This window comes from Anser cygnoides, chromosome 3, assembly GCF_040182565.1.
Source record: "Anser cygnoides isolate HZ-2024a breed goose chromosome 3, Taihu_goose_T2T_genome, whole genome shotgun sequence".
NCBI lineage: Eukaryota > Metazoa > Chordata > Aves > Anseriformes > Anatidae > Anser > Anser cygnoides.
The window spans coordinates 23,939,894-23,967,109 of NC_089875.1; the positions used below are offsets into that span (position 1 = coordinate 23,939,894).

At 39.6% G+C, this 27,216-nt stretch overlaps 1 protein-coding gene across 2 annotated transcripts in view; it reads left to right on the top strand.

Annotated features, from left to right (window-relative positions):
* Positions 1-2,532: 2,532 nt before the first annotated feature.
* The window catches only part of DISP1 (dispatched RND transporter family member 1), an 89,237-nt gene continuing 64,553 nt past the window's right edge, over positions 2,533-27,216 (top strand). Inside the window, exons 1-2 of one of the 2 annotated variants that reach the window (XM_066993688.1) lie at positions 2,533-2,670; positions 16,107-16,251. The gene's annotated coding sequence lies outside the window, so the exon portion shown is untranslated. The remainder of the gene's footprint in view (positions 2,671-16,106; positions 16,252-27,216) is intronic. The other variant, XM_048057583.2, reaches the window with a different exon arrangement.

The window sequence follows — 27,216 nt, forward strand, 5'->3', positions numbered from 1 at the left end:
TCGTGGATGGAGGTTGAGGATAAGAACCAAATGTCAGTATTGAGAAAAATATCAAGGGAGGAAAGATAAGAAAATAAAGACAGACGATCTCTGGATAATCCCTCATTTTTTGTCTCCCTGTTTCAAAAAAGCATCTCACTCCCTTTTGCAGATGCATTAAATGATCAGTCAGTCCAAGCTTTGCAATTTTACTTTGTAAGTAAATTTTTTACTGGGTTTTGATGGATGGCTACTCCTTTTCGGGTGGGATCTGAAAATGAAGTCGGGTTATCTCAGTTCTCCTTTCTTTTCCTTTCTTCTCTTTTGCAACTGTTGTTTGATGAAGTGATTTAATTAGTTACCGAGAACAGAATAACCAGAAGTAAATAACTGCAATATATATATACATATACACATAGATATGATTCGTGTTATTGATTTTAAATTATATAAAAGTTGTGTTCGAATGTAATGCTATAAAATAAATATATGAAAAGATACATTTATAAAATTGATATATATGTATATGTTATTAATTTATAATGATACTTTCTATCAGAGCCATCTTTCAGTTTCCAAAATATGTTAGTTATGGCAAATTGATCTGACGAGGAGGAATCCCATTAGTCACTTCTTTTCCAAAGTTGAACACTAGATGGCACTGGAAGACAGGAGCTGAGAACTGTAAATTTTATTTTATTTTTTTAATTTCTCGAGGTTCCTGTACTTCAATGGAGGATCACTGAGGCATAAATAATATTCTGTAGATATATTTTGTGAGTAAAAAAAAAAAAAAAAAGGAAGGTGTCACATGAATTACAGAATTATACCAGATGACTGAGTAGTCAGTCACTTGAGCCTAGAGAAGAAATCAGCACAATTAGAGATTAAGTACCAGAATGTGGTATTAAGTGACAAGACCTGACAGCAGGGTCCCTCTGGAGCAGGAGGGGCTGAGCTCTACTCTTCCACTTGTTCTTGCTGCTTCACAGGAAGATCTCTTCTTAAATTCACTTGCTCTTTCCCATTTACTGTTGCATTCCTGGCATGCTGCTTCAAGCCCGAGTCTTGACAGAGTTAAATATGTCAACTTTCACAGCATTTTTTGTCTGATCAAGCACAAGTTATTGGGCTGATACAGCAGATGTTGCTGGCATTTAGGATGAAATCTGAGCCAGAATGCAGAATTATAATGAGCCTTTAATAAAAACCATGTTGAGTGAAGAGGGAGAGGGAGGGAATCAGTGTCTCTGACTCAGGCTGCCAACCCTGACTCCCAAACCCTGGGTGTTTCACATGCTTCAGAGTGACCTTTAAAGAACCAATTATTCTCACAAAGGGATTAAAACCTAGCAGCCTGTCGTGTGCAAGGGATCACTGCAGATTTTCTAGTATTTTGTTCTGGTCTTAAAAATCATGAATATGTAGTTTTACATCAACTGCAATAGTAAGCCCTCAAAGGTTAGGCAATACCATGTCTGCGAGTAACAATGGAACTGTATTTTGGCCCATTCTGTGTGCTAAATGAGGCAAAGATGCTTTTGGACGAAACGGGGCATGATCATGCAATTAAAAACTAACACACATGTGCAAGGCAGCACAATTATGACTGTGGCAAGCTTTTCCTGGGATTTCAGCACTTGATTTGTTTATCCAGATGCTCCTTGCTATGTGTAATTTCATATACACTACTAGGTGGTGTTTGTGTGTGTGTTTTTGTTGTTTGTTTGTTTGTTTGTTGTTGTTGTTGCTTTTGAAAGAGTACATACAGTGTGACTCTTCAGGCCCCGTTGTGGTGGGCAGAGAAGGGATTTGTGAAGATGAGTTATATCTGGAAGGAAACAGCCCTGGGATTGTTGGGGATTTGGCTGCTGGATCCATGACCAAGGGTTGCCCAAGCTAACCAAGGGCCCTCATCACGGCTTTTTTATTCCTGCTCTTCCCAACATCTCTGACATGTTCCCTGTCTCACCATGGTGTGAAGGTCCCTCTGAGACCAACCCCAGTCTGAGAGACTTGGTCTCATTTCTTTACTTGAAATTCCTCAGGAAAATCCCATGTCTTCAGATGGTAAAATTACATTCTTTTCCTCGTGGTAATTTTCTTACTGAAAAAGCATTCTTTTAACCCCTGGTATGACTTTCCATCTGTTTAGATCTCTGCTTAAAACTGTGAATGTTATAGCACACTGAGATACCCTTTCTTGGGAGAATATTAGAAAACAACTATTTACGCGCACCTTGTGGCATGCTGTTCCTATTTGGTGCTTTACGCTTGCCGCTCCGACAGAAAAACTCACGTCAGGCTTTTGCTTCAGAACCATGTTCCTTCATTTTTATAGGTATTGGGTAAGTACTTGAGGGCAGCCCATGAACTGATAGACTCGCGGCCTATTTTTTTTTTATTATTTTTTGTTTTTTCCTTGGGTCGCCGCGAACCCCAAACTGTCGAGGGCGTCAGCTCCCCCCCCTCAGCGCGCCCCGCGCCGCACTCAAGATGGCGACCGGCAGCCGCCGCGCTCAACATGGCTCCCCGCCCCGCGCCCGCCCCGCTGGCGGTGACTTCCGTCCGTCCCATGGTAACTGCGCCACGGCGGAGACGCCGCGGATCCCCCTCCCTTCCTGCCGCGACACCGGGCTCAGGCGGGGCGGCCGCGGCTGCCTCGGGGACCCCGCCGCGGGCAGCCCACAGGTAGGCGCCGCCGCCCTCTCCCCTCAGCGCGGAGGGAGGGGAGCCCGCCGGGGCGGTGCCGGTAACGGCCGCGTCAGCGCAGCTGGCTGCGGGGGCGCCGGCGGCTCCCGCCGCCCTCGGTCTGTCCTCGGGCAGCCGGTAAAGCCGATTCTCTTCAGGAGCGGGAGGAAGAGTTAGCTGCAGTTACTTGAGGCGTGCGTCTGTAGGGCGTGCGTGTTTTAAGTGAACAAAGGCTGTCTGATCAGAATTCCCAGTAGCCTGTTGAACAGCTGTAGAACTGCCGGCTTTGACAAATGAACAAAAGAGCTCCTGTTACAAACCTGTAAAACAGTAACGAGGCATTTAGGATCCTAGTGCATCCAAATTATCAATGGGCTTGTTATTAAACGTGCTCAGATTTAAACGTGTGGACTGGTAGAACTGCAAGAGAAGAAGGGGGCAAGGAAAAAGTTGGGACAGGTGAGGACGCAGGATCTTTTTGAGAGAGAATTCCTAACTGGCCAAAGGGACAGGAGCCAGAAGCAGCCAGCCTGCAGTTGTGGAAGAGATCAAGTGTGAAACAAACAAGGGGGATAACTTGTCATTTGCAGTGGGGAAATGTTTATTAGAAAAATATAGATACTTTAAATATTAGCATTTATAGGCTTTTGCTGTGACTACTTAAGTTTGTGGTAACTAAATTGTTGTCTGTAACAAATAATGTTTATAAACGTTTACTCAAAGGAAAATATATAATAAATATAACTTGTGTTACTTTAGTTTTCCAGCAGCTCCTAGCAGCTGCAGCTAGTATTTAGAAGATGCAGTGCTGATTGCTGAAGGTACACATGAACTGAGATACAAATTAATAAGTTTAACCACCACCACCAAAAAAAAAAAAACAACTTAATGCTTTACTTAACATTAAACTGGAAGCTTACCCAACACAGCAGCCTTTGCCCCAAGCATTCTGTTTAGGGACAAAAATGTATGCCATGGCTGTTGTATTAGGTATTTTAGAAATCATTAAGTAAAAGGCAAACCTGAATTGTACAGGAAGATATCCTGCTTTACAGTGAAGTGAGCAATATCCTGTAGTAATATAATAGCCTAATTTGAGAATACTGTTATTTTGAGGCTGAAAGCTTAAACGTGTCGCATCAGTTAAAAGCAGGTGGATGTTGAAATGAGGGCCTGATACTGTAGTGGTGCAAAATATGGAAGACCACATTAGGATCTGAGACTCTATAGCATAAATCAGGAAGCTTTTTTCCATTTTGGGGCCATTGTCTGTATGTAGGAAGTAAAATGCGGCCGTTGGGTTTTTCTTTTTTTTAATCTGCTTTTGAAAATCACTAGAGCAGATTTAAGGCTGTTTCTGCGTTATAATTTGATAAACCACCAGTGGTTGTTCACCTGCTCTGAGCCTGGAGGAGAGTCGTGCTGGTTTGGGCTTTCCTGCGTGTACACCAGTGGCTTTGCCTTTTCTGGCTAATTAGTTGATGAGACATGACTTCAGGAGGAAGCTTGCTTGTTCTTAATTTTAAAGCATTGCTGAGAAAGTAGTTTTTTTTCTTTAACTGGCTTTTCTTTTTCCCTTACCTCTTCTTTCTGAATCTGCTACTGTTACCAAGTCCTGATTCTGTTGGAGAAAGCCACGTGAAGCTGTTTTTGACTGATCAGAGCATTACTGTAGCAGGAACAAAAGATGTTGATAGGGGGAGAGCAGTCCCAAAGGGCCCTGAGAAGAAAGAGATGGAATTCAGCTTAGTAGCCTCCAAAAAAATCTTCTCATAGAAGAGGTGAAAAATAAGACTATAAAAGAACAAAGGTAAAAAGAACATGTGAAAACACTTAGTTCTCATAATGTTACCCTTTCCCATGAGGAGACTTTTTGAATGGCTTTCATAGTAATGTTTCTCATATGTTAACCATAGATTTGAGCAGTAAGCTTTACTTTTCCTCTAAGCCTTTAACAGAGATGACTGATTTATTAGCTTTGGTAGAAGTATAGAATTACTTTCAAACTTTGAAATACATAATAAGCACCTCAGATAATTAGCAAGCATGCTGCTATCTCTCTTCAAAGTGATCAATGGAATTAATTTGGTTTTGTAACCATGGCTATTTTCTTGTTCAGTGACCATATGGTATTTCTGAGTTTAGTGTGGCTTCCTGTGAGCAGCTTTTACAAAGTCAGCTGTGCCTTGGTGTGAAGTGCAACAAAAATTAAACACTCCTGGAAGGTGTGAAAATGCTCTTTCTGATTTAAGGAGGAAAAAAGTGATTTTTCTTATGTCCTAAAAAAGCAGGTTGCTTTTACTGCTTGGTGTGAGAGAGTGGACTGTAGCCTCTAAATCATATGCTCAGTGAGACCATAATGCTAAAATAGCCAAAACTTTCAACTCCTGCTTGCTTGATGCAGAGGTTTTTAATAAAAATAGCTATTGACGGATTGATGTCTTGTTGTAAACAAAATACTTTTTAGCTTTACTGTAAAAATGAAAGCTCTGTTACAGTAACTTACCTTTCTACAGGGATCTCTTTTTAATAAGGTTTAATACACTGATGCTGCTGTTGCATGTCTTCTTGTTGGTAGAACAGCAAGTGAAATTTCCATCCGAATCTTGATTTTTGAGTATTGCAGTAGTCAAAGGTGTGCATTTATCTATCAAGTAACTTTTGAAACACCAAATTTGACAAATCAAGAGTTTTTTGAGAAATGTTCTAGGCATCAAAGAACGCGATCCATCTGACTTGGTGAAAACTGGAATGACAAGGAAGATGCCCTGGTTAGGAAAACACGAGCTATGTGTGAAGAAACTTTATAACAGTAAAAGGTGTTTTTTTTTTTAAGGGTATCCTCTGCTATCTGTGTGGCTTAACTTTCTCTGTGAGAGATTCTCTAGTGTGCAATATTAACACAAGTCACAGAACCATTAGGGTTGGGAAAGACCTCCAAGATCATCTGGTCCAATCTGGCTGAGAGATTGTGGGAAGGAGAGCCTGTGTCAGGTGGTGGACTGGGAGGGAAAAGATGTAAAAGCAGAGGCAATCAGACTGGATGAGTTGGGCAGAGGAAAGCAAGGAAAGGTGCTGGGAATGGAGGGGGTGGAATCAAAAGAGATTAAAAGTTGCTGCTGGTGATATGGGATAGCATAGACCTCACAGGAATAAAGGTCTGTGGGGAGGGAAGGTGGCGTTGAGGAGAGACACAAGGAGTAACCAATTGGCAGCAAAGTTGAAATTAGGTAGAAATAGATCTGAAAGGAGGGGGAGGCGCCAGAACTGGTGCCTGTAAGGTGCCTGGTCTTGGGGAAGGGGGTGGAGGTGTGAACAGGGGCATGCAGAGCCGGGTGCTGTGAGGGGAAACTGGAGCGCTGAGGTGCGGACCTGGGGGCCTTGTGGCATAGAGACAGCACGCAATGTGTGGCCCAGGGTGAGAGGAACTGTGCGGGTACCCCTGGAGCGGGGTGTCCTTGGTGGTGCGGAGCCTGAAGCGGTAGCTGCAGTGTGCTCAGCTTCCAAAAGCTGAGAATGAAATGCTTTTTGCCCCCCTTTTCTTATTCCTCCCTCCACATCTTTCTTTGGTAAAGGTGGAAAAACTTGCGATCTGGTGGACTCAGCCCATGTCTGGAAATTATGTTAGCCTTCTGTTTTCAAGTCTCTGAAGAAAGGTCTTGCTGTGTATCTTAATCTGTAGCACCAACTTGTTTTTGTAGAAACAGGCAAACACAGCATGATAAAACCATTCTTGTGCTGTCTCTAGCACAACATAATTCTTGTGCTTTGTAGCATGAATTAATAAAAATGACTGAATTAAGCCATAACTATTAGCAGATGGATACTGTGTTTTATTCTTCTGTAGTCTCTCCTTGTTAATGATCTTGACATGCAGATAAATGGTAATGAGCTGGTCCTAGCTTTAATAGGAGGAAATGTATTCCTTGTCATCTGAAAACGTTTACTTTCCAAGATCAAGCGTGCATTCAAAGCAATAGTGCCTTCTTGTGCAGAGCCACGGCGTTCAGGAATTGAACTACTGTTATTTCTGCGTTGTTACAGAATTAAAGCTTTGGAGGGCCAGAGATTCTTATCTTTTACCTTTATGTGACTAAGGTTGGTCAAGGGCTGTAAACAGTCTTCTGTTTTAGACTTCCCGATACTTCTCTATGCCGCTGCCATCCTTATGAAAGCATAAAGTGTGCCTATTGGAGCTGGAGCAAGGAGTAAATCTCAAAGGCAGTAAGTCATATTGCTACAACTAATACTGTGTTTGTTGCTTGCTTTTCAAAATTGTTTGCTATTTTCCTGAGCATTTGAAGAGAATTGATGAGCATGACTTCAAGTTTGAATGTTCAAGTGCAATATAATCATCTTCTGACTTGCACTCGTTTAATCAATTAGTGTTCTTTAAAAATATTTTGGAAATAATGACTAATGTAAGAAATTGATTCTTTCCATGCATATGTCTCTTTAAGACTTCTGAACCAGTGTCGTGTTTAACTGTATGTGTAACATACACATTTTTTTTACATTTTTAACTTAGGGAAGATGCGTTTTCCACTGTTATGTGTTCAAGCTGCCTTTTGTGAAGTGCCTGTCTGATTAAATATTTATATACAGGATGGAGCATCAGTAGTGAGATTAGAGAAGATGTATTTTGTAAACATAAAATCTATTCTACCTGGAATGTGAGTGGAATGATGCAGCTCAGATTTCAGTTGTGCTGCAGGGAGTGCTGGAACTGAAGCATTTTTTTGTGGGGCCTCATCTGTGCTCTTCTGTGTTACACACATTGCTGTTAACTGTAAGATATTGTGGGTGCTTGTTGCCTACAGATGGGAATGAAGATAATTTATCTCTGAAGATAGTGAAGACTTAAAGTGAGCCCAAAAGTCTTAAGATTTTTCATGTTTCTGTTGTCTGAAAGTAGTTACTTTCCTCAGCAATGTGGCTGATGGGAGCCATTTCTGAAGGTAGAAATAGTTAATATTGAAACACCCACATTGGGCAACAGTTCTTAGAGTTGAACAAGAACTTGATGAAGTGCAGTTACCTTTGGGTGGAAGGAAGGAGGGGGATTTTGAGAACCAAGAGTAATTAATTAAAGATTCTTGTGGTTATGATGTTTTGAGCTTAGCAAATTTCATAGTGCTGTGTCACATAGTTCGAATACGTAAGTTAAAATATTTTAATATGTATGCTGTTTTAAATAATTATATAAAGCTGAAGGGAGTTTTTCCTCTTGGAATAAACTTTACCCTAGTCTGAAACATGTGTTCTCACTTATTGTCAATAGTTTCTTTAATACCATAAAAAAAAACCTCCAGCAGGTATTGCAAGAATTCAGTAACTTAATCTTAACTCTTTGAAGTTAAATCATGTGAAATGTATGTCATGCTGATACCCTTATAAAAACATAATAGAATTAAGAGCAATTAAAACTAGAATTATTAACGTAGGTTAGAAATCACTTTTACAAAAGTAAAGTCTGAGGTCCTAAAAATGCAAGTTTTGTAGGCCTGAATTAGTCGTCATGTAAGTTTTTGACAGTGAAAGTTTACAGTGGGGGGGAGAAAAAAGGAGAATTTGAATTAAGAACAATATAGTATTAGCAAATATATCATTGGGTGATGTTTATACATAAGGGCTGGTGAAGAAGGCAGTGTAGTGGCTGGCCAGACCCTGTAACTCTCTTTCCAGGACATCTGCTGACCGGCTGCATCAGTGAGCTGTCTTTCTCTGCTTAATCTGCTGCGAGGCCAAGCCAGTTTAAGATCCCTGTGAACGCAGGACTTTGGCAACTTGTTCTCTGTCTGAAAGTGGTAGAGATGGCATCAGTGGGAAAACAATTACTCGCTTTGTAAGTAGTGCTGTTGAGTTATGACTAAGTATATTGATTTGCCTAGCCAACACAAACTCCAGGCAGATTTTTTTTTTCCATGGCCTTTCCACAAGAGGGTCACGTGGCTGTTTGTTATTGCCTTGAATGCTAAGCTGTACAAACCCAAGTGCTTTATGGTGAAACAGAGGGGTTTTAAAACAGTTTTTTGGAAACAGATTTTCATTACTGAGGTGCAAAGAAGGTGGATGGCTGTGGGGACTTGGTCCTCCTTAGCTTTTCAAAATCTCTTACTTTGCAGAAGCTCTACCTTCTGTCTCAGCTTTACTGATAATATACGCATACAGAGATATTGACTTTCAGAAATTAACTTTTTTCTTTATCTACGCAGGACAGGCTAGCTTCTATTTGCTTGCGCCAAACATATTTTTGTTTTATTATTAAATTGGCATCTTTTCCTCTAGCACCCAAAGGCTATTTGAATATACTGTTCCAAGTTCCTTGCTGCATTTATAACTTAGGCTGCTAAATCTGTGAAGAACATAACTTGAAGCTGTAATAATGGGATTGTGAGATACTGAGGCTTCTTCCTATTTTTGAGGCCCCCCAAAAATTGAGCTCCAGCTTGTCTACCCTACCTTTCAGTACTGCCCTCTCCCTCTGAGAGAAGCGATAGGCAGGCAGTCACTACCTTAGTGTCAGAGGTTCTGAGTTGAAATGTAGCAAACTGGTAATAGTGGGTCTGAATGATAGCCCAAAATGAATATGCTGCTTTGCGCTTCAAGGCTTAATGCAAGCTGTTTCTGTGAATGCTGTTAAGAGAATATTCTGTGGTATCTCTTTTGCCTTCGCTGGGAATATGCATTCATATTTTTGTTACAAACTTTCTGCATTGTATTACAGCTCTAACTAATTAGAATGGCCAGGGCAGAGTAGAAAACAATTAATAGTAAGCAAAAAGACTGAACAAAGTAAACATTTATGTTGGTAGTTCTTAATAAGCATTTATGTATGAGCTGCTACTGGATAGTCTCTGGCAATTGCCTGTTTAGTGTGATAAAACATGGGCAAAAGGCAGCACCTGTGTCTATTAGAGGGGGCAGGACAGGTTGGGTGGTGGAAACTGATTCAGCCACTTTGTTCCATTGCGTAAGTTCTTCTTTCTCCTTGCTGTCTTGTATTTCAGTGAACTTAAGACTTGTATAGACCAGCTTGCTGTGACTCTTACCTATAATTTGCAAGTCAGGTAGTTGTAGATATGGCTGCCATGTGCAACAGCTGTGCTCTTACTGCGGGTGATGCTCTAGGTTGTGATGACAGCGCTTGTTGGGAAGTACAAATCAGAAATTTCTGCCATAGCATGCATCCCAGAAATGTGGTTTTGCTTCCTTCTTTGCAGATTCTTGATGCTGATAGGCTCATGGCCGAAGACCACACAATTGCTAAGATGGCAAAAAATTACTTGCTTTGGTTATCTTTATGGTTCGCAAGTTGAATGAGCTCTACACGTGGTCAGATGTACACAAGAGCCATCAGTGCAGCTTAACCAGAACAGGAGGCAAAAATATGTCATTTAGCATTTGTGAACTACTTAGTGACCAGTTAGATCACTTCCATCTAACATATGGCTTTGTTTTCCCAGTTTACCTGACTGGACTATTGATAACTTGAATATAAGATGGTGCTGGATGTTTACTAAATTAGGGTGCAGACAACTAATAGCAGAGCTGAGTGGTGAAAGTATTTGAAGAAATCATTTGTTTGCAACCTTTTTGGAAAAGGTTAGCTTGGGTGAACTTCTTTTCCTCCAGAAAAATACATTTAATGTGTTTTCATGCTGTAATGGAAGTACAGATTTTTCACTATAAACTTGCTTAAGAGCACATGTTGGCTGAGGTCATAGCTCTGACACAGAGGTAAAGGCATGTTAATTTTAAAATCAAGATTAAAAGGTCAATGTGGTTAAATTATAGAGAAGCATAATATAAAGGCGTTATTCTGTACAACACCTAAAACTAAGCTATTTACACTAGGGTGTTCCTGTCTTCAGAAAGTGTTCTTCTATGGGCTGTCTGTCTGTTTGCCATATTTGATACTCAGGACATCATCTTCAGTTTACAGCAGTTCAAGGGCACGGGGTAGTGTACTTCTAGAGCAGTTTATTTGATGGCAAGAGTAATAAGGAAGTGGCCTGCTACAAGCTTACCACGGATAAACTGCAATTATACCTTTCTTCAGAAACAGAAGTATGAACTTTCCTCAGATAAGAAGTTTTGTGTTTTCCATTATTTTTCTTATCTGAAAAAGGGGAGAAATTCAGCCAAGGTTATTTTGCTTCACCTGGTTTCTGGCTGCAGAGGTGTATATTAGTTTCCATATAAACAGGTGGAATTGCTTCAAGAGGGGTGGGTTAAAAAAAAAAAGAAAATGAAGAAAAGAAAGTGCCTGCATCTAAGGAGATGGCCAAGAACTACCAGGGAACGGGAGGCTATTTGTGAAAACACAGGAATAAATATGAACTATTTTATAAGTCTCTTTTTTTTGGGGGGTGGGGAGTACAAAGGTAGTAAATAAAAATAAATGTGGATTTCCTCAAAACCAAATTGTCAAGCAGTCAAATCTTCCCTAATATGCTATCAAGTCTTGTGGCTTTGGGAGACATTAATGTGTTTTGAGTTTAATGAGGCTATTCTAATGATATTACCTATATGAAAAAGCAGGGAGGTGCTTCTCTAAGTACCATAAAGTTGGTGAAAAACTTTAAATAGTTCCATGGATCAATGTCAGACCAGAAGGTTGTCTGGACTGAATGGTCTCTGCAGGGTTCTCTCACTAATTTTGACTTAAGTGAAAAGTTAAGGCTGTATAGCTTTAGCAGCAGATGATACCGAGCTGGGGGTCACTGCCTGTGTACTGGAAACCATTTAGGGTTCAGAATGATTTGAAGAAGCTTGAAAAGTAGTCTGGGGAAGAATATGCCTTTCAGATTAAACAGAGAACCTTGGATCTTGTCCTTATTGATGATCTCTGTACAACTAGACAGTGGAAGAATGAGTTCTATGCAAAGGGTATGGGGAATATTGCAGTCAATCTGGATGTGCCTTTGTTAACATAAATGTTTCAAGTAAAGCCAGATATACTGAAAAACACAAGCAGGATAACCCTATAAATGATGTGACAGTCCTTTACTTAAGGTTTAGGCACTTTACCTCAGGAAAAGCTAGATTACTTCTAGAGTATAGAAGCAAGTAAAGAGAAGAGTCTTGAAAAATATTTTCTGTTAAAAATTAGAACAGTTTCTTTTCTATAACAGAAGGGTATAGGGAGAAGGAAGAGTTGTGTTCAACTGAGATATCAAAAAAAAAAAAGAGGGAAGTACTCACTATAGTCATTCTAAAGATTGAACCATCAGTAATGGGTTTAAGCTGCAACAAAGGTGTATAAATGGATACTAGGAAAAAAAGTGAATCATTGGAACGGATTGGTACAGGAGGCTATGGTATTTCCATTTGTAGAGTGCCTTTTGAGGCGTGGATTAACTATGTCTAGACCATACTTTCCTAATCCAGTTTTGAGAGCATGGATTAGCTGATTTATTGAACTTTTTCCAACCTTTATAGCACTAGAAAATCCTGGCTAGTTTCTAGAAAGCTAGGCCATACAAATTAAAAAGGTATCCAAGCAGTTAATAGCATTGGGTCCATATTAATCATTTTCTTATTTTGTGCTAATGCGTCTTGCTATCAAAATAGCACATCTGTACTCCCTCATTTCTACTCCCTACCCTTCAAAGAAAAGTAATAATGCATAATGGGGAAAATACTTTTATGTATCTTCTGGCTCAGTTCCACTTCATGACTGTAAATATTGAATTGATATGCTAAGTGCGTATACCAGTGGCTAAAAACTTCCAGAAAAATGTCTTCAACTTCATACAGAATTTTGGGGATAAGGCAGAAATTACACTCATCAAACCCCATGGTAAGTTTGATCCTAAACTCAGATTTCAGGCTGCATTACTCAGCTAAAATTGAGCTATAAAACAAAACATTCCCTCATTAGCAGATGCCAGCCTCTATCTTGCATGCACTTCTTCTTGGGACTAGCAATTATGATGCACAAATAAGGGGCAGTGCAGCCTGGCACCAGGAATTGGGGCATAGGAGACAGAACTGTCAGCATCGGCATCTTCATCTTAGATATGGCATTGAATTATGATTTGCTGAAGGGCATGTTTAATTCTTGGCCTTGCTTTCCACACAAAGAATGTAATGCTCTAAGGATTAATTTTTCTCTGTAACTACAGGTATGAAAATTCTTCAGATACATATCTCTTTGCATTAAAAGCTAGTATGTGAGCTCAAGGTTTTTTTTCATTCTTGGATTCTTAAGTTGTTTGAATTCATCTGTTATGGTGTCTTCGGGTTCAAGAAGAACTGGTTAAAATTCCAGTAGCTTAAAAATATCTATCACAGAGTTACTGTTCACATTTCCCCTAATCTTTGTATATGGAAAAATCCTGCCTGTTTTCTTCTTTTGCTCTGTTCTTCCCCACTACTGCTAAAGATAGGTCCTTTGTCAAAGAGTTCAACTGTATGGCACAGTTGCTTGATTTCATTCAAGATTTATAAGGGTACAGAAAGCTTACAGAATTTGAGTCTTATTGGAATCCCAGTTCTATTACATTGCCTAGCCTTCTTTGGTGAAGAGGTCGCATCTGTATAAACTGATGCGACTTGTAGCAATAAAACCTTCCTATGGATGTTTTTAAAATTTGAACTCTCTTAAGAGACTTGGGGGCATGCTGGTACGACTTAATGCTACTTAGACAAACCAGTAGTGTTGAAGAATGAGAGGGTGTGTGGGGTCTTTAGGGCAATGAAATAGCTTTTTTTTAAACTGGTAGCATCAGACTGAAATCCCTGTGGGCTTCTTTCTGCAGGTGTGGGTTTTAAGTTAGGTCTCCGCTGACATTTACATTCAAATTTATTATTACAGTGTCACCCTACGGGGTTTATAATTCCTTCAGTGTATTGTGTGTGAAAGAACTGGCATCATTTTTTAAAAGGTTATGTTGAAGTCTGGTTTCCACAGCACAAGTTGCCATGGATATGTCAGGATCTTAATGTTTGTTTACAGAGGAATGAAGGAGAGAAGGTTCATGCTAGCTGTTCTCAAATTAGTGTTCTGTGTCCAAATGATGCTGTTCTCATTGGGAGTTAACTGGATGGTGAACATAAGTTCTGTCTACTTGAAAAATAGATTAAGTTCACTCTGGAATGAGTTAATGCAGAGATGTCCACATGTGTATCTTCATTTTGTACTAGCTTTTTAGTTGTCCAGGTGTGTGTCTAGGTTGCTTCTTTGCTCTGCAGTAAAATAAGTGTAGTTGTGTGCCCTGCAGTACTTTGGAGGCATGTCAATTAGTATTTAAATATATAGACAATATACGTGCAGAGCCCAGGAATCAAGGAATGCAGCATTGTCACTGCAAAACCTGCTGGGCTTTATGCATCTTCATGAAGCAAGGGAAGGCCTGAGTTTTCCTGTGATCTGGGAAAAGGGGGTGGTGACTTCTGCCTGGCTAACAGCTGGCATAACAAGAAAATTAAACCATAAATCTGCTGCATGCGTAGATTAAATGCCTGGGAGAGCCTTCTTGCATAACACAACACTCAAAGTATGTTTCGGGTCTATTCTTTGCCTTTTAAACCATCTGCTTAGCTTCTTCCTAACTCCCACTTTACTTTTCTCCTCTTCCAAAATAAGTATGACAGAGATGAATGTGTTCATGCAAGCACTCAAATCTTGATTCAGAGAATGGTGTGCTGACTTTCAAGCCCATGCAAACTACCTGCACAGCCTGCCAGACCCTGCTATTGCGTACCCACTAAGAAAAGTGCACGTTTAACAAAGGAGTCAAATGGTAACTTGCTCATCTCCCAGGTCACGCTGGATGAGACATAAGGAGATATGTTTGAAAGCTGAAGGAATTAAACCTCATCTTTGTTATAGTGAAGATACAAGTAGACTAAATACTGCTGTCTTACTCTAAGCTGTACAGTCCTTAAGGACAAGGCTAACAACTCCTACAGGACACATGGTTAGTTTCCTTGTCAGAAGAAGCTGAAAGAGAAGCCAAATGTCAAGAGGCAACATAGTGGAAAAGGTGAATGTCCTTATGTGAAAAGTGAAAGAAGAATAAGGAAGAAAAACATATTAAAGAAGCAGCCCCATAAAAGATCGTTGACTATGTTAATGAGGCAAATAATTAACTGCAGTTTTCTTGGTAAAATTGAGCCCTGTGTGCATGTCAAGATAAACATATCATTCTGGAACTCCACTGTTGTGATGGCTTTGTCCCATCCCTCTTCATAGGCAAAGGAAAGTTTCTTTACAGGGATAAGCTTGGGCATGATCTCTCGTCACAAGTGTAGCACAGTGCTGGGTACCAATTGCTTCCCATGCCTAGTACAGTTCTTCTCTTAGCCAAACATCCAGTCACTAGTGCGTGGGGAAAACTTTATTTCATAGAGCAGTGAGGCAAAATGTAGTCCAGTTTGCTTGGACAAAGTTCTGCTTCTTTGGGAAGAAAGTGAACATAAATTGAAAGAGCCATTATTACATGTATAGGATTAATTGAAGGTACTAGAGTAATAATTGGAATTACTGAGAAATGCAGCTTCCCGGCTTTGCATTTTCATTCAAATTCATTCAATTCAGCAAGATGTTTTAAAATAGGAGATTTATGCTTTGTGCAGTCCATGCTTATTTCATGATGCTAAGATGTAGCTGATATTGCTGAGCTATCTGCTGCTAATCATCAGTGACCAAATGCTCTTGGGTTAGTTTGCTTCTTTGGCAGTTCAATTTCAAGCCTCTTTTCCAAGTAGATTTCTAGATGTGTCGTCTTTTTTTTTTTTTGGATCATCCCATATGTCTGTCTTCGATACCTGGAAATAGTGCTATAGTGAGAAAAGCCACTTGGGCTAGTGACGGGAAGAAAACCCAAAGAGCTACGTACATCTGTTGGATTACCTCATTTTGCATCAGTCCTCTTGGCCAGACCCAACAGCTGGCTAGCTTCCAGAGCTAATGCTACCAGCCATCAAGATCGTCTTCAGCCTTGAGAAGAGAAGACTGAGAGGGGATCTTAGTAATGTTTACAAATACCTTAAGTGTGGGAGACAGAGGGATTTGGCCAACCTCTTTTCAGTGGTTTGTGGGGATAGGACAAGGGTCAATGGCCACAAAATGGAGCACAGGAAGTTCTGCACCAATGTACAAAAGAACCTCTTCACGGTGAGGGTGAGGGAGCACTGGAACAGGCTGCCCAGGGAGGTTGTGGAGTCTCCGTCTCTGGAGATATTCAAGGCCTGTCTGGATGCCTACCTGGGCAACCTGCTCTAGGGAACCTGCTTTGGTGGGGGGTTGGACCCGATGATCTCTGGAGGTCCCTTCCAACCCCTACGATTCTGTGATCCTGAATATTCATGGAGCAATGTTTATTAAATGTTTTCAGATTTCCTTTAATGTGTGGTGAGAAGCCTCAGATGCACAGTCAGGGAAAAAATATGAAATACTAACTCAATGTTCCTTTCTTATTGCAAAGGGATGACAGCTCCTGTGACGGTGTCGATATGAAGGAAGTTGAGCAGCCACCTTGTTCCTAAGCTGGACTTCTCTCCATATTACCGTTGTGGAGCAGCTCAAGTGGTACGACATACTTTGAACCAACTACTGAAGGAGGTAAAGAGGTAAAATGAGAATGTCAAATCTGTGGAAAGTATTGAGTTCTACTTCACTGGGGAAGGCTTAATTGTTACCCTTTTTTCCCTTCTCACATTGTGTTTATAAATGATTTCTTGTGTGAAAAATAGGCTTTTTCTATGAGGCATAAAATTCAGCGTTACTATTCTGAATTTGAGACTTAATTCTTCAGTATTGCTGGTGCTCTATAATCTGCCTTTGATGTGATTATTTTACTACAGAAGGGGATGAACGTGGATTGATGTTCAGTAGATTGGTTTTTGAGAAGTTGGTCCCAAAGAATAGGCTAGGATTAAAACTTTAGTTCAGAGTTCCCTGTCTGTAGAGACAGGATGTAGCAGCCTTCTGGAAGCTTGGGTATGGCGCTGGGAGGCAGGTATTCTTTCTAGGGATGTATCGTAATGCCTCATATTTAGCAAGAGACTCTGTCTTTCCTCAATTCAACCTTGTTGTTAAACTTTCATTTCTTTTCCCTGATGTTTTGGGCTTTTTAGCAGCTGTCGCTAATTGTGTGGTTGAATGGTTTGAATGCTAGTTGCAAACCAGTGGCACATGTAAATATCTTGAGATGCTGATGATGGTCGATAGCGTTGTCATTGAAAACTTTTTTCTGCGTTTTTAGACCTTTTGAAAGATACTTGTCAGCATATGTTGGTTTTGTTTTAATGGAACTCTGATATTGTTTGCTTTGGAGAGAATTACGTACCAAGTATTCTAAAGTGAATTTGCGGGGAAAACGTTGCCGAAGCATCAGTTTGTCATTGGTTGTGAAGCCTGTATTAAAACAACGTTAACTTGTTGGCCTAACTATAGAGGGTAGAGATTGAACCAGCAGCAGAATGTCATGACTCGCAGGTGAAAAGCTTGTACAAAGCATTTCATTTCGTATTCTCCATTTCCCACCCAGAATATTCGTGCTTGTTCAATGTGTCATGTATGTCAATATACAGATACACTTAACAAAAGACTTCACTGCATTGAGTTTTACAGGCAAAGACTTTGGGAAAGCTTAAATTTCAGGCAGAATCTGTTATCGTGTACCCAATTTGGACAGATAAATCCATGCAGTTTGCAAGAGCTTATGCTGTAGAGTAGCATTAGCGTTGGGTCTTGAATCTGTTTGCAAATGGAACCTTGTAAACCTGCAGCTAAAATGCACAGTTTGAGATGCACTGTAATTGAAGACTTTAGAAAAGAATCAAATTGAGACAATTAATTGGGTCTCCTTAATTAAATCTGTGGCTGAAACACTTATAATTAAATCTTTTGAAAGTATTATCCGTATTGCTGTATGATGTTGTGACTAATCTATTCAGTTGGGTAAATGAGGGTTGATTCTCTTGAGCAAAGCCCCTAGACCGTTAAGCTAGCTAAAATAAATTTAGACATTTGGTTTTCATTAGTGTTGTAACTGAAACAAAAACATTTTAATGACTGATCCCAGAGTATTTTGAAGTTTATGCAACTTTGCTGGGAAGGTATTTAAACTGTAGTATCAGTTGCAAGTTGGCCACATGCCAGTTTGTCAAAGCCCTCTCACAGCAAGAGGTTGAATTTCCATAGTGTTATGGAAGGGGAAAGCTTGGAGAGGGGAGAAAGAGTTACAGTAAAACTTGCCCTGATGAAATGAAACTATTTACTAAAAGGAGACAGTGACACTATTCGTACTGTAATACAGGTTGCTGCTTTGTTAAAAAGGGGTCTCAGTTCTTTGGAATAAATGTATAAATCTAAGCTTTGATACTTGTAATTAATAAAAAAAAACAAGGAGTTTGTGTGCTTTTTGGATGGGTTTTTAGTATCTTAAATGTACAAAATGGGATTCCCTGGTTTTTAAGGGAAATTAGATCTTGTAAGCAGCTTAAGTTCTGTCAAAAATACTTTTAGGAAGAATATTTGAGTAGGTCTTGGGACAGGATCGCAATAGTCTGATTTAAAAATTAGCATGCAGACTTAGTCTTTGACAAGTGAAATATTAATCTGTGGTTTCCCATCCATGGGAGAAGCTGGAGGTGATTGAAAGCATTCTAAGACTGATTATTCTGTGTTGTGCTGTCGATACAATAACCTGTGAAAATCTGTTGGAGTTGTCAATCACCCCTGGTGTTTCAGCAGTCAGTCACGGGTGTCCAGGGACTGCTTCATCAGTTCAGAATGAGATCCCCATGGTTGGCACAGGGTGCCAGTCGTGGTGTTTGCTGGAGTAATCTCAGGTTTTGTTGCTTGTGTGTTTTTCCTTCTATGTTACTTGGGGTTAAGTGGCAATTAGAATAAGACCAGCTGACTTCATGTAGGCCATGAGAAAGTGATAGCTAGGGTAAACTAGCACTTCTGGTGGCAACAACAAAAATTAATTGGGTGGAATTACTGACTTGTCTGAACAGATGCACATTCTGATGGGTTCATCTACACAATGTAACCTTACTGAAATGATTTAGCTGTAACTAAGTTTTCTGACAAAAATCCACCTATCATAAGCAGTGATTTGAGAGTGGCTGAAACTTGGGATTTTCTTCCTGATTTTGCAAATGTGTTACTACTTGATTTTTATACATTCACCTCTTAGTTTTAATGTTTCTATGTAGAATGGGTATAGCCAAGCTGAACTTAAATCAGTTTATTGTAGGGTCTCTTGAAACTATTATTGTGTTTCATGTTCTATTTCAACTTAGAGTATTAGAAATACAATACGTATATTCAGTACATTCTGTACATGTAGTATACAGAATCCTTAGAAAGCCAGTGTAACTTCTAGTAAGCTTTGAACAGAAGTATAGCATTTTACAACAAACTTCACATGGAGTAGTAAAGTGGCCCTCTGTTTTAGAGCAGACTGTTGGAAACGTGTCATGGAAGCCGTGAATGCCTGAAGGAAAGATTTTTACAAATGTGAAATAATGCAGAGTTTCTGCTCTTCTGGCAAGAGTCTGATAGTCGGTATGCTCTCTTTTCTCCCATATTCTGTCTCTGGGATGCATGTTTGTCTTGTGGCTTTACTATTGGGATGCTCTAGCTGAATTATCTGCTCTGTTAAAGCGTATAAGGAATAGCTGCAATTCTGAAATTAAATTAAATGAATGGCCTGTTTCTTGTATGTGCAGCACTAAAAATATTGTGTACTTCCACCTTCACATTCTGTGCATGGAAACAATGGAACAGATGCAAACGCACGTATATTTAATACCATTAGCTACAGGTTAGAAAACCAATAGCATGTGCATATTTATTTCAGTTATTTTAGCTAGGCCACATAGTAATAAAAATCTTGACCTATGTTATGATCTTGTGCTCAGGTTACCTACTGAGGCTAAATTGCTTTGCCTGGGCAAAAGTAGTAGATATAGTAGTACCGCTACTACCTTTTTGGTAGTACTAGTTGTTCAGCACATGAGAAGAATTTCAATACCGAAGGATTAGATAAGTTTTCATAATTCAGAGTGAGGAAAAACTTTTACCTTGTGATTATGAAATGCAAGAAAGTTGTATGTGATAGGGTACTTTGAAACTGCTTCAGCCATATTTCGTTTTTCATAGCTTCTCCCACTCTAATAGTCATTAGAGGATTTTGAAGAATTATTATTTTTAAGAGATGAAATTTAGAAGTTAATTTCTTGAGAAGAGTTAGTTGATATTTATCACTGTTTTGGCAGCACCATAATCTTGGTAGTAAAAAATATGGACTAGGTGCTGGTATTAGCATGAAAAGAGACATGAAATCTACTCTAGGATATGAAGAGGTTTATTAATAAAGGGGAGAGGTGTCCCCCTTCGCTATACCACTTTATTCACTTCTTTGTTCTAATGTTCTGGTAGTTTGAGTAGAGTTAGCAGAGGAGTGAGCATTAATAGTGGTAGGTAGGCAGAAAGGAAATTCTGATTTTAGAAAGGCCTGTTCAAATGTCAAGTATGTTTAGGAGGAACAATGCTCTTGAAAGCACACAGGAGCAGAATGAATTGGAAGAGTGGAAAGTTGAAAAGCTGAAGAGCGAGCAAGTTTAGGAAGAACAAAGGAAGTATATGGATGTCTGAGGAGAAGCAGAGAGAGAAAATAAGATATATCCTCAATAGAGAGGCACTTAACAGATATAGAAATGGCTGTGTTGAGTTCAACTTGTCCTGTCTGGCTGTTGCCAGAAGCTTCAGCTGCTGCAGGAGGTTCTGTGCTGGGTGCCTGGGGGAATCTGTTTGCTGGGGCAGTTTCCTCCTAATGGCTTGGGAGGATGTTCATCCTGGATAAATCTAGCTGTTTGAAAGGTTAAGTACATAGTCAGTGCTAGTCATCCAGGCACCCTTTATAATAAATGGAGGACTTAGACCTTTAAAATGTCCTGTTCAAAGACTGTTAAGACAAATGTTTCAGCAAGCAGTTAAACTCTTACCGTTCTGGGGGCAAAGCAGTACATTGCAGCAAAGTCAATGTATGACAGCCTCGTCTCTGCACCAACTCTGGGATGCGTCATATCCACCTTTGATTCAGTTCAAGCTTGCCAACCAGGAAGAAATATAACCTAGGACTTACATATGAAGGGCAAAATCTTCTGTGATCTTTGCCAGTAGAAGCAGCTCAATTTGGGGGCAGAAGCTGCTAGAGCTGGTGGAGCAGGAATGAGGTTGGAATCTTATCACTAGGAATCTGATCACTTTAGAGGGGGGTGAAGTTATTTGTTATGAGTTGAGCCAGAGACATAAAAAGCTTAACATCTTAAACATCAGATTGTCTCTCCTCTGGTAGTCTCTCTGGCATTAACAGTATGAGCAGCTAAATGTTCTTGTGAACCATAAAAATCTGCAGCGCACTAAATCTTGCTGTAGTCCATGTTTATTATTGTGTAGCAGTGAATTCTAAAAGCTGATTGATTTCAAAGGTATCAAGGTGCCAAATATAGATTTTTTGAATGTTCTCTTGTTTTTAGCAGACAACTTGCTTTACTTCTGTTATATTTCTCTCCACTGTTAAGCTGCAACTGGGAGCAATATTTTCTATTGACGCTTTAGCGTGGAGTTCCACTAAGAGCAATGATGTCTGGCTGTAATAAGGTGTTGAGCTCTTTTTCCTGGTTTGTGACTTCCACATGCTGAGTGTAGCTTGGTGGCTTCATCTAACCGCCCATAGGATCGTGAGGTATGGGGAAGAAAACAAAAGCCATGTATGCAAACACAGGAGATGCAGGCAACCGAGGGGGAAATGATATAAGGTGGGAATATAACATGTGATCTCATGAATGTGTGAGCTTTAATTCTTTGAGACAATGAGTACTGAAATTCCCCACTTTGAGTGGTTTCTTGTTCTCATCTAGTTTTTATCATGGCAAGTTCCATTTCTTTTCACAGTAAATTTTCTGTAGCTTCAGTGCCTTATGATATAGATTTGTTTTTTTTTCCTCTTGTCTTCTGGGGAAGTATCTTAATCAGAAGGCAGAAGTGTGGTTTTACTAGGGAGGGTTGGGATGGAGGTTAGATGGAAATTCTGTGATTTGGAAGAAGCTTGTTGATTGTCAGAGAAGTACAGAAGCAGAGATTTGGAAAATGAAGCTGCAACACTGAGAACTTTGCTTTGAGATGAAGGACCTGAGAAATCAGTTAAGAAAGATGAAGAGGTCTCAGGTAGTGGTTACTTTTTTACCAGCACAATTATCGCATCTCTAAGAGCTGTTCAAATGAGACATTTGTGTATCTAAAGAACTGAGTGTGGAGAAGTTGGTTGAAGCAGATTTAAAAGGCAATTATGTAAATAGCATTACTTTTTAGGGCTACTGCTTCTTTTATTTCCATTGCTTTTAATTATTGCCATATCTGATCAGGTAATGACTCAGTTACAAAACAGAACAAATGCAAATTTTGAATATAGTGCATCTTCCTGCAGAGGTGAAAACTCAGTGAATATCCTTTTCCCTTGGTGGATAGGATGAAAGTTTAGTGGGAGCTGTGGCCCGTGAGGTTCTATAACAGGGCAGGGTGTGCCTTTAAGGTTGCACCAGTGCTTAACTTAAACATTGATCTTGCCCTTGAAAGCAAATTAATATACATGACTCATGGATTTGTTTTCTTTTTTCCCTGTTAGCTTCATTGCCTGTATGTGTAGCAGTTTCCGTTTGTGGCTCTCCTGCTGCTTTCATCCCAGCCCAGTGAAAGGACAAGAGGCAACAAGCACAAATTGAAATACAGGAAATTCCATTTAAATGAAAGAGAAAAAATGTTATTACTGTGCATGTGATTGAACACTGGAACAGGTTGCTCAGAGAGGTCATGTAGTCTTCACTCTAGGAGATGGCACTGCCCTGTCACACGTTGGCTCTGAGCAGCATGCTCAAGTTGATCCTGCTGGGGTGATTCTGATAGATATTCAGCCAGGGGTCCCTCAACAACTTCATAATTCTGCAGTTTTATGAAGTGATTTCTTCCCCTACAGACTGCGGATGTGCACAGCAATGTGGAGCTTCAAAATGGCATGTTTTGCCTGGAAATGTAGGAGGGAAGTATTTCAGGACTGTTATTGAAGTGTTATCCCCTTAATGATGTCTTCTCTTCACTTACACCAACTATTTCTACAAATGTACTTGCTTTATAATGCAGAAATTGCAGTTTTTGGAAGTATGGGATTATAAGCCGTATGATTTATTTGGACATCGGAAAAGGTGGTTGTATGGCTGTGAAGTTGATGTTGCAGAAGTAGGGCCTCTGCCATACTGGAGCCTTAAATACAAATCAGTCATGGACTCCAAATGTGAAACTTTTCTCAGTCAAAAAAAAAATAAGCCTTGCATCATAGTTAGGTGCTGATGGCTCAAATAACTTAAAAAGGATGGAGAAACAATTTCCCATAGGGAAACTGTCCATCCTGTGGCAGTTGTATGCTTTTCTCTGAAGAACAATCTATTCTGTCATTGCTGAGGATTGTGAGGAAATCCATTATCTTGTGGGTTGATTCAGCACAATTGTTCCTGTATTTCAATCACAAAAAAGGAAATGCCTATGGCTATACATACAACTGTACATGATATTGTAGCTTCATTACTTCATGAGCTGCAATAATTTTTATAAGCCATGCGAGCAAGCTATACTTATAATTCATAAATAAGTATGCTTTAGTACAATTGCTGATGGTTTCTCATTATTGATAGATGTTGGAGAGAAGTATGTAATCTGTGTACTGATTTGTAATTTCTCTGACTATACATGCGCATGTATAAAATATGCAAAGCTAACCTGTCTTAAATCCTCGAAAAAAAAAGACTTCTGGCTCATCTTCTGAAGCAAGGAGATTTTTAGTTTTCTGTTTCTTACTGAACGTTCACTTTAAGAGGTCCACTACTGCCATTGATGACATTGGATTCCAGAAACAATTCCTTAACGTGATTAACCTGAGACATTAAACAGAGATTAAGCTTAAAACTTCTTAAGCATTCTTGGTTCGTGGAAAGTAGAGCAAATCATCAGACTGTGAAATAGCAATTGGTCTGCCTCCTAGTTTTAAACTGGGAGTGGGAGTATTGGAATGCCAGACTTCTTCATCCCACCCACCCCCCAACTTTTCTGTTGCTTCTTGACGCTTTGTACTGCACTTTTTTCAAAGAAAGGTCATGAGTAGGAACATAGTCTTCTACTGTTCCTGTGTGCTCAGATTAAAGTCCCTCTACAAGGGAAGGGGGGAGAGAGAGGAGTGATAAACTGCTTTCCCTATTTCCATTACCTCATCCTTCCACCTCCTTGTTCTTTCAATATTAGCCAGTGCTGCAGACGGGACTCTTTTCAACTACTTTTAGTGACCTGGTTGGCAAATTGCGTTGTTCATTGGTTCCTTGCATGGAACATATTTTTTTGTGCTGTAAAGCAACTTATAATGTTGCATTATTTAACAATTATGGGACAAAGTGGTATTTGAATAAATCTTAATTTCTTAAAGTTGGGGGGCAACAAAACATCTCACTACTTGCATTTACTTTCTACCTTGCCTGACTTTGAAGTCTGTAAGAGAATATCCAGCCTAGAGAACAGAGCAGAGTTTCTCAAATATGTTTCAGCTCTGTGATACTAGTGGCAGCAGCTGCTTTGCTTCCATGTGTACTTAAGTGCAGGAAGATACTCGATTGAACAGGCAGCATTCTCTTTTTTTGTGGTGTGCATAACGCTAGCATGTGTTCTAAGTTTGGAAGTCTGCAGAGTATGGCATACTTTGTCTGAAGCTCATTGAACGAAATACAACTGAAATGTATTAAAAACAAGCAAAAAATCCAAATAAACACCTCCCTGAATCTTGTTGATGTATATTGGAGATATGACCTATTTGGTCATCCATCAAAGACTTTCTGTTGTAGAAGATGGGTATATTTTCTGTGTATTCGATCCTACAAACGAAATACTGTCTTGTGTCTAGATCTCTCGAGATGGAGCCAGACCTTTTGGCTTGTACTTCCAGTTCTGACATTGCACCTAGAATTGTTCTGCAAGTGGCTGACATCATCTTAGGCAAAGGCTCAATTCACTGAGCCTTCACACCTCAGTCCCCAAAATATATTTTCATGCGAGTCTATAAGAGTGGATGTTGGGATGTAGTTGCTAGAAATTCAGAGCTGCACATTAGTTTAAACAAGCAAAAAAAAAAATCCTTTTTGGGACTAAGGTAAGTGAACTTCTGTTTTTCCTTCTAAAATTCCAGATCCTATGTAAACAACTGGAACCCCTGTTTGCCAAAATAGTGGTCAGTTGTCCTACTTCTTAGGTTAATTAATAGTTTGCAGCATCAGCTAACTTCAGCTTCTCTAATACTGTCCTTTCTCTGATACTGCCATTTAAACACTTCTCATTTGTGCTTGCAGATTGAGGACAAACGATGGTGCAAGCCTACCTTCTGCACCAGACAAGCTGGATAAAATTATCTTGATGGCTTAGCTTTTGTGGAGAGAAGTTGACTTGCAAATCTTTAGTGGGGAGGCAGTGAGCATGAAGGAGGACTTTGTTAGGAATAATCAACGTTCAGAGTAGTATATGTACTGCACAGAAAAGTGTTTTCTCTTGGTTGTCTGCAGAAGCTTGGGGTTTTAGAGTAGAAAATTAGCAGACAAAGAAAGAAGCCAGGATGTTAGCATGCATGATACATCAACAAAAGTAGTTTGTATGATGCGAGCTGGAGACACTAGACAAATGCTTGTGAATCTGAATGGGACTAGTTCAGGTGTGGTACTACCTAAGGTAACCTAGAGAGAAGACAATCTGAATTTGCTGTGCCCTGCAGTCTGCACAGGAAAAGATTATGAACCATGGCATAACTAATTTTTAAAACCATTCTAATTATGCTTAGGTATTTGGAGCTAACAGCGAAGTTCTGCTGTCTGTATAAAAATATTTCTACATAGGCATAAATAATGTTAACTGAAAAATGAAAAGCAGGCCTGCTAGAATATTCTGTCAGTGCCTTTTCATGTAGAGTACAGTTTTTAAAAATCATATTTTACTCAAATGCTGTTTGAAGTACTGACTTCCCCTTCTGCAGTACTGCATGTTACAGTGATCAGTGTAGACACATCCCCCTTTGAAGTGGTCTATACTTAATTACCTTGCTGAAATTCCAAGCAGAGTTCCACTGAGAAACTCCCTTGGGATTCCTCCCTGCCATTGTGAGGCTAATAAAACAGGCTCTGTTTATTGTCAAGCCAGGTAAAAACTACTGCTCTTCCAAAGTTTTAAGAAAAATTGGATTTTATAAGAAAAAAGTTACAACATGTTAGGAGGCATGATACTCCGATACTGATGATGAGAAGCTTTGTTCCGAATGTCTCTTGTTGCCCTAAGTATCCATTACAGAGGTGTCATCTTAACAAATGCTCACAAACAGTTCATACTAGATTTTCCATCTCAAGAACATATAAACAAGAGACATATTCCTGACATAAATTAGTCTTAACCCTATTAGAAATTTGTCATCGGCTTACACACAAATATTTACCTTTTGATTATTTAAATTATAGTTTAGATTACATTTTGGGTGCTGAGTAGGGAACTTTATATTCATGTGGTAGGTGAGATGAGCGTGACAGTTGCAGGTTCCTCATACTGCCAATTCGTGTGGCTTTCTATATCCAGTGCAAGATGCATCAAGTGGCTTTGACTGGAGTATGCTTGGGAGCCTTCTAACCTAGGGATTATCGTCAGAGTATGCTGAAGTAACTTCAGGCTGTCTTGAGAGCAAGTCTACTCCCTTCCCATCACTTCTGAGGTTTTTACGGAGTAAAAGCTTTTTACTGTGCAAAAGCGAGGTTACTAATCTATATATAGGTTTCTAACCATATATACACACACACACACACACACACATATATATATATAATGGTTAACTGCAATAGAAATGGCCTCCTGGGTGCGTAGAAATTCTTGACCCTTTAAAGTTTGGGTATTTAGTGGTTTGGTATCTTGTATATTCTCAATACTTTTTCAGGTTAGAAACACATTTAAAACTCTTGTTATCCACAATACTCAGTATTTAAATAACTGCTTGTTGATAATTGCTCTGTTTTGTCTGTATTGTCAAAACTATATAGAGAGTAGATGTCCTCTTTTGTTTTTTTGAGAGATTTGGTGAAATTTTTTTGCTTGAAAATATTGTAGGTGAAATAAAAATCTGCTGGTTCCCTATTAGAAGGGAGCTGTAATATTACGCCTACTAATCCTGCTATGTAAAAAAATCATCTTAGCCTTAGAGTCTTAACTAAAACATAGTTCTGACAAGAAGACATCAACCAAGGGAAGTAGAAGTGAGATTTAAAATGCTTTAGGCAAACTGAAAGAAGAGGTTACTGGTAAATCAGCACAAAAGGAAAAAGTCAGTGTTACCTGTTTGGTAGAGGTGTTTGCAGGAAGATTTCAAGGACTCAAAGTTCTTGAGCTTGTAGTTGGACTCTGTGGATAACAGCAGGGTGAAATTACTTGTAGCTATATGGTTGGCTAAAAAATAGCAC